Below are 7,979 nucleotides of genomic sequence, written 5' to 3'. Positions count from 1 at the left end.
TATATATTTCATGCAATTAAAATATGTAACAAAAAATATATATATTCATCAACAATTAATTTTAAAAAGTAATCTATCTATTAAAATTTACACATATGATTTTATTATTAAATAATAAATTTATAAATAAATCAGTATAAAATTTTAATTTCATATCTTAAATTTTTCAAGAAAAGATAAATGGCAAAAAAGAATGGCATTTTGTTTTATTTTAAGCACCGTCCAACCTCTAAAGAAAAAAAAAAAAAAAAAAAAACAGTTGGCACAATTTTGAAGCAAATTTATAATATATAATTACAGTTTGACAATTTTCTTAAGGCTAAAAATTGCATTGAATTTATCACTATTTCACAAGTATAGTACTAGGGAACAAGAGCTGGGCAATGTTTTTCATATAATGATTACTGATATACACAATTAACAAATGTGGATTTGGCTTGTCCACATTACATTTACTTTAATTGTTCATCAACAATTAATTTCTTACTTGGTTAAATTTGTAAATTTAAAAAAAAAAACAAAATTATCACAAAAAGGTGGAAGTCGAATTGGAACCGAGCCATTACCAAGTAGGGTTTAGAGGGCCCTTGCTGGCTTGCCATAGGAAGCCTATGCGGTATGGAAAGCATTCCCGCATCCATGACTGGCTTTTACCAGAGCTGCATGGTTTGTGCCAAACTCTGTACGGGAATAATGATATGATTTCCATACCCGACCCCCAAGCTTCTTCCAATAGCAAGCCAGGAAGGGCCAACTAAACCCCACAAGAACCCAATGGTCCAAACCAATCTCCAAAAACCACCTTTAATGCCCCCATATTGGGTTACAAGCTTGCACTACCGAGCTCGGCAATGAACACTTATTGGTTACGACTATATGAAGAAAAGATTTTTTTCTTAGTTGTCCAATGTGGGACATAAAGACTGGTTACGCTGAAAAAGAAAAGGAAAGAACAAAAAGTTGGGAGTCGACTTGAAGTCGATGAGGATGGGATGCAATGGCAAGGCCTTAAAAGCCTTCTCTCGCTGGAGTTTACGGATCTTCCAAAATTGGTGTCTCTCCCATTAGGACTTCAACATTGTACTACAAAATCTCGCGATTTCAAATTGTGAAAGCTTGAAAGCTATACCAGAGTGGATCCACAACTGTACATCACTTCAAGTGTTCAAAATTTGGAAATGTTCTAGTTTGTCATCATTGCCCGAAGGAATGCGTAGCCTAATGTCTTGCGAAGGCTAGAAATTCAGGCATGTCCCATCTTATTGCGAAGATGCGAGAGAGAAATTGGTGAGGATTGGCCCAAGATTGCTCACATCCCAGAGCTATACGGGGATCTCGCTCTGCCTCAGCAGAGAGAAAATTCAAACACTCATGCATCTTCGAGTTATTCAGGTAATATTGCTCACCAAATCTTGTCATTTATAGAAATTGAAGTACCCACCATGAGTTTCATCTTCTTCATTTTTCTCTTTCATTATTTCATGGTTGTTAAATTTCTGTTGCAGAAGTAGTAGCAGAACCAGTTGAAGCACAGAAGAAACATAAGATTCAAACCTTATTCAAAAATCTATGCTGAAATGGGGGGTTATTCCTTCTGGTATTAATTACTCTTGAATCATCCACAATATCATATGAAATAGAGATTGTTGAAGACCCTTTGTTTTTGGAGTTAATGGTTAATTACATTGGGATTTAATTTGTATACTTGTTTGTATGTATTTTATTAACTAGTTAAAATAAGAGTAGTTAGTGTTTTCAGTTGTTTATTGCAATTTGGTTACTTAATTTTTTATGTATATTGGTAGCTTTTCTTGGTATTGAAACTAAGATAATGGAGCCTGCATCTAGTCACTACTCTCTCTTTCTTTTAGTTGGTTTATTAGCCTCAAAATATTTTTAGTTTGGACCAGGTTCTAAATTGTTTGACTCATATTTATCCATCCACTATCAAGTATATATATATTGTTATGTGATTATTTTTAATTTTCACAGGACTGAGTTTAATGCTTTAACTAAAATTATGGAGAGCTTTTAAGTTGATTTTGGTTTCCATTGAGCCACATACATGTTCTTGGCTGGGAATTTGAATTAAAAAGTTTTAACGGTGGAATTATCAAATGGTTGTAATTTCATTTATTTAATATGTTAGGTATAGAGGTAGTGCTCGTGTCAAAAAGTCCGAGATTGTCAATCTTGAACTTCTTTGAATGAAAAACAAAAAACTTTCTTTGTAGTGATTGAGTCTATCTTTGGCTGAGTCTTAATACAATCCTTGAAATCTTTTTGTGTGAGCTAGGACTCCTCTAGCTTTGAGCTTAAGTTTCCATGATCACTTCTTCTATTGATGAAATTGCTATTTCTGATTGCCATATTAACATTAATGTCATACAGGACAAAGTACCAGAAGAATGTTGAAGCATACCACAACAAAGGCAGCAGCATGAAGCCAAACATACATGGTCACCTTCAAAGCGGAGGAAGAATAGCACTTATCATACTATCGTGTATGAATTTTAGATCTCAACGATGTTTGCTTATTCCTTATTTACACTTTATTCCAATTAAATATGGCATATATGAATTCTTACTTGTTTGGAGTTAGAGTAACTCAAATATTCGAAGGCTCAGGATGATGGTGATGAGGCCATTGTTACAATCTTTGTAATTTGTCCTTCGAGTTTCCTACACTAAATCCACTCTCAACCCACTGTTTAGGTACATAGCTCACACAATCAAGTTTGTGCACGAGATACACATACAATAAACACAACTGCTCCAATAATAAGAAATACAGAGTGTGATTGAAACAGCAAAGCATGTGACACTAATAAATCACTAGGTGAATCACGTGCACAAATTGGATTAGAAATTTCATTTTTATGTTGGAGAGAAAAGAAGAGAAAAGGCATACTCGAGAGCAAAGAAGAGAAAGACATTAGCATAAAGAGAGAGAAGGGGGATATGAAGATGATAAGCAGCTAAGTATCCATGGTAGGTAGAAGCTTTTCACTTTAAAAAGGTGCCAACATATGATCCACAATAATACACAAAAAAGAAATGCATGTATACTAAGGTTGAATACATAATTACTCCACCCAGGTGAGCTAACTGAACAAACTGGTCAAAACTTCCTCTCTGATACTTTGCATGGTTTCCTAAGGATTGAATTGTTTCCTGGCAAAACAAACTATTGTATTAGATTTTCTCTATCGATAGTTAAAAAGAAAATCAAACTCTAAGACACATAAATTATAAGTTAAACAACGTAATGACTGGTGTGCACTCGAAGGCGGCCTCATAAATTTTGAATAATACCACAATTTCTGCATCATCCACAGCCACTATGGATAAGCCTATGGTGTTGTTAGGAGCTGTTGGTTAGCATTATTGCGTTTGTGATAGGGGATGGTAGAAGGATTCATTTTCAGTACATGTGATATGGGGAGTTGCCTTAGAAGACTTGATTGCCAATTTGGTTTTCAAAGCTAAGGATAAGGATGTTTATGTAACTTCTTATCCAGACTCAGAAGACAGGAGGGTTCAGACACAAAACCCTAGGTATGTTTACACGATCCAAGATTGGGAATTAGAATTCATTGAATCTCTCATTAAATTGTTAGAGCACTCACATCAGCTATCCTAAACTCTCTTGGCTTCCGTAAATTTTGATAAAACCTCCCAAAACATTCCTCCAGCAGCTTCCCTAGACATTCTCTAAACTACCATCTAGCTTCAATGTTTTCCTAAATTTCGATTCGACACTGTAGCTTACCCTATTCATCTTGCCTCCTCTCCTCTTCCTTCTCTCGGCTTCTGAGGTTAGTTTCACATGTGTTTCGTTTAGTTGCTGATTTTAATCAGTATATGGAGCTCACATTTTTCTGATTATATTTGTCTATAAGTTCTCTGTTCCTCAATTAATCAAAGTTCTTACTTGATTCACTTGTGGTTGTAATAAGCCTTTACTGGGATCATTTTTCTTGTTGAAGCGCTTTTTGGTTATTTAGTCTATTTGAATTAGTTGGTGGTCAGTAGCTGCTGTAATCCAGCAACAATTTGTGGGCACCTGAAGATTGGTGTTGGTACTTCCCTGATATTATACTTGTTTGTCTATAATGAGCAACTCTTGATCGCTGCATTAGAATAATGATTCATTTGCTGCATTGCTATTGACTTGCAATCAAATTCAATCTTTGCGCAGAAAGAGTTAATTAAGATCCATCGGCTGGGTTTGTGAGGACCTAGTGTTAGTAAAGCTAGTATCTTGCAGGAAATTGTGACAACAAAAGCTTCTAATGTGGTGAAATTAGGGGTAAGAACCAATCATAGATGACTACTAGTACTAAATTTTGATTAGCTTGGATGGGAAAGTAAAAGCATGAACTCAAGCTGTGTCATTTGTAAAGTAATTTTAATCGGATTTTTTTTGTTTTTTGTTTTTTGCTTCTTCTGTTTCCTTAGCCAACTGAGTGAAACTACCTCAAAAGAATTCTTCTGTTTTGAGACACGATTTTTCTACCGCAAAAGGATTGTTTTTCCCACATGCGACATGGAATGAAAATTTAATGTACCAAACTATGATGATTGTTGGTTTGGTGTGTTTGTTTCAAATTGAAGAATTGCTAATAGCGTGCTTCTGTTTGGTTTTCTGTATAATGCTTTTGAACTTGATTTTGAGCTAAATCCAATGCGCAGAGCTTGAATTAGTTTCATGCTACTGTGTTGTATTGTATTGGTGCTGTTGTTGCTAAACCTGGTGCTTAGTGTCTGATTCGGTTTTGCCTCAAGTAGTTTTTCTTTTTTCTTCTTTCAACGGTTGTTAGTTTAACAACTTGTGGCTAATGGACTCTTGGCTTGTATATAAAGTTCGTGTTTTTCAGTATTAAAATGGTAATTCTATATGCCTTTATGCTGTGTTGAGCTAGTCTAGAGACAAGCACTTTCTATATTTCCAAGAAAAGTTGCTTTCTTTGTATGAACAACTACATTGGATAAGATTATTTTGATAATCTCGTCAATAGGAACATTACCCTAATGAATTGTTGTTGCATGTGCAAACTAGTGGTGAGTCAATGGATCATATGTTGCTTCACTGTTCAGTTGCAAGAGAGTTGTGGTCATTAGTTGAAGTTTTCTCTGTCTGTGTTAAACATGATGTTGTTTGTGCTGCTTTCCAGAACAAGGGTTCAAGTGACAAACGTGGGAGGAGTTTCCAAAAGAGATCTAGTTTGTCATCATTGCCCGAAGGAATGCGAAGCCTAATGTCTTTGCGAAGGCTAGAAATTCAGACATGTCCCATCTTATTGCGAAGATGCGAGAGAGAAATTGGTGAGGATTGGCCCAAGATTGCTCACATCCCAGAGCTATACGGGGATCTCGCTCTGCCTCAGCAGAGAAAAAATTCAAACACCCATGCATCTTCGAGTTATTCAGGTAATATTGCTCACCAAATCTTGTCATTTATAGAAATTGAAGGACCCACCATGAGTTTCATCTTCTTCATTTTTCTCTCTCATTATTTCATGGTTGTTAAATTTCAGTTGCAGAAGTAGTAGCAGAACCAGTTGAAGCACAGAAGAAACATAAGATTCAAACCTTATTCAAAAATCTATGCTGAAATGGGGGGTTATTCCTTCTGGTATTAATTACTCTTGAATCATCCACAATATCATATGAAATAGAGATTGTTGAAGACCCTTTGTTTTTGGAGTTAATGGTTAATTACATTGGGATTTAATTCGTATACTTGTTTGTATGTATTTTATTAACTAGTTAAAATAAGAGTAGTTAGTGCTTTCAGTTGTTTATTGCAATTTGGTTACTTAATTTTTTATGTATATTGGTAGCTTTTCTTGGTATTGAAACTAAGATAATGGAGCCTGCATCTATTCACTACTCTCTCTTTCTTTTAGTTGGTTTATTAGCCTCAAAATATTTTTAGTTTGGACCAGGTTCTAAATTGTTTGACTCAAATTTATCCATCCACTATCAAGTATATATATATATTGTTATGTGATTATTTTTAATTTTCACAGGACTGAGTTTGATGCTTTAACTAAAATTATGGAGAGCTTTTAAGTTGATTTTGGTTTCCATTGAGCCACATACATGTTCTTGGCTGGGAATTTGAATTAAAAAGTTTTAACGGTGGAATTTCAAATGGTTGTAATTTCATTTATTTAATATGTTAGGTATAGAGGTAGTGCTCGTGTCAAAAAGTCCGAGATTGTCAATCTTGAACTTCTTTGAATGAAAAACAAAAAACTTTCTTTGTAGTGATTGAGTCTATCTTTGGCTGAGTCTTAATACAATCCTTGAAATCTTTTTGTGTGAGCTAGGACTCCTCTAGCTTTGAGCTTAAGTTTCCATGATCTCTTCTTCTATTGATGAAATTGCTATTTCTGATTGCCATATTAACATTAATGTCATACAGGACAAACTACCAGAAAAATGTTGAAGCATACCACAACAAAGGCAGCAGCATGAAGCCAAACATACATGGTCACCTTCAAAGTCGAGGAAGAATAGCATGTTGCTTGTTCCTTATTTACACTTTATTCCAATTAAATATGGCATGTATGAATTCTTACTTGTTTGGAGTTAGAGTAACTCAAATATTCGAAGGCTCAGGATGATGGTGATGAGGCCATTGTTACAATCTTTGTAATTTGTCCTTCGAGTTTTCTACACTAAATCCACTCTCAACCCACTGTTTAGGTACATAGCTCACACAATCAAGTTTGTGCACGAGATACACATACAATAAACACAACTGCTCCAATAATAAGAAATACAGAGTGTGATTGAAACAGCAAAGCATGTGACACTAATAAATCACTAGGTGAATCACGTGCACAAATTGGATTAGAAATTTCATTTTTATGTTGGAGAGAAAAGGCATAGTCTATGTTTGAGAGCAAAAATAAACAAAATGTTTACACGAGAGAGAAACCAAATACAGAGTTTCAGAGAACAATTATAAGACCAACTTTAAAAAAGAGACACATCGAATAGGGCCAAAACTAAAACCTAACGCCCTTGATATTCTTTCAAAAGAAGTTAAAAAGTTATGGATGGACTTCGCAAGATGAAATTTGTATGGATGATTGTGGCATTGAATATTACAACTTTGACTTAACTTCTTTTCTTATGTGGTCATTTTTTTAAAACAAAATAAAAAATATAAAAAAAAAAATTATGAAGTAATAACATCGTATGTAGTCTTTTTTTATTTAGTTTCAGAAAAATGTTCATTTTTTTTTTAATTTCTTTTTTTTTATTCTAACTATTGGATTGTATTTGCATTGGATATCAATGTTGTTCGATTAATAATTACATGATGTTGCAATTACATGACCATTTTGTAAAGCAACTTTTTCCCCTAAGGTACTCTGTAAAGCAATATTCATTGTTTCTAATGTTTTTTTTTTTTTTCTTCCTGTCACTAAAAAGATGCATTTACGTACAACTTAAAACACGAAACACACCTCAAAGCACAAAATAAATTTGTATTCTTCCTTTGTTGTTAGAGTATTTTGACAAAACAAATGCTTAACTTTTACAGAGGTATGTGCTAACTTATTATTTAAAAAGAATTTTTTTTACAAAAAAAAAAAATGAATTAAGGTGATCATAAATGTGCCAGGATGGTAGTATATTTACAGGATGGTCATAGACAGAGTTTTTCTTCAAACTGGGTTAGAGGAAATTTTTCCAACTTATTCTATAAAAATAACATGTGTCATTCACATGTGAGAAACACATGCTTTTTTTTTAAATACAATGACAAAATTTGAAGATATTTTATTCAAAAAGCAAGTGTTTCTCACATTAAAAAACTTATATATATCATTACTCTTCTAAATAATAGATACAAACTGCCTAATTTCTTCATAAGTCACAATTTTTATAATAACAAAACTTTTCTTTGGGTGAAAGCTCTTTGTGTGTATATATATATATATATATATATATATATA

General features: G+C 33.7%; 1 long non-coding RNA gene across 2 annotated transcripts; it reads left to right on the top strand.

The window, feature by feature from the left end:
• Positions 1-541: 541 nt before the first annotated feature.
• LOC132167618 (uncharacterized) lies at positions 542-6,839 on the top strand. Of its 2 annotated transcripts, XR_009438703.1 has the most exons (7): positions 542-1,392; positions 1,506-1,597; positions 2,392-2,504; positions 4,202-4,312; positions 5,178-5,433; positions 5,541-5,638; positions 6,434-6,839. It is a non-coding gene; the product is annotated as an uncharacterized LOC132167618 (long non-coding RNA). The 2 variants fall into 2 exon arrangements; XR_009438700.1 differs by lacking the exon at positions 4,202-4,312 and having other exon boundaries at positions 6,434-6,835.
• The last annotated feature ends 1,140 nt before the right edge of the window (positions 6,840-7,979 follow it).

Source organism: Corylus avellana, chromosome ca1 (genome assembly GCF_901000735.1).
Source record: "Corylus avellana chromosome ca1, CavTom2PMs-1.0".
NCBI classification, from domain to species: domain Eukaryota; kingdom Viridiplantae; phylum Streptophyta; class Magnoliopsida; order Fagales; family Betulaceae; genus Corylus; species Corylus avellana.
Note: the sequence above shows the minus strand (reverse complement) of the source record. Positions and strands in the feature narration are given on the sequence as shown.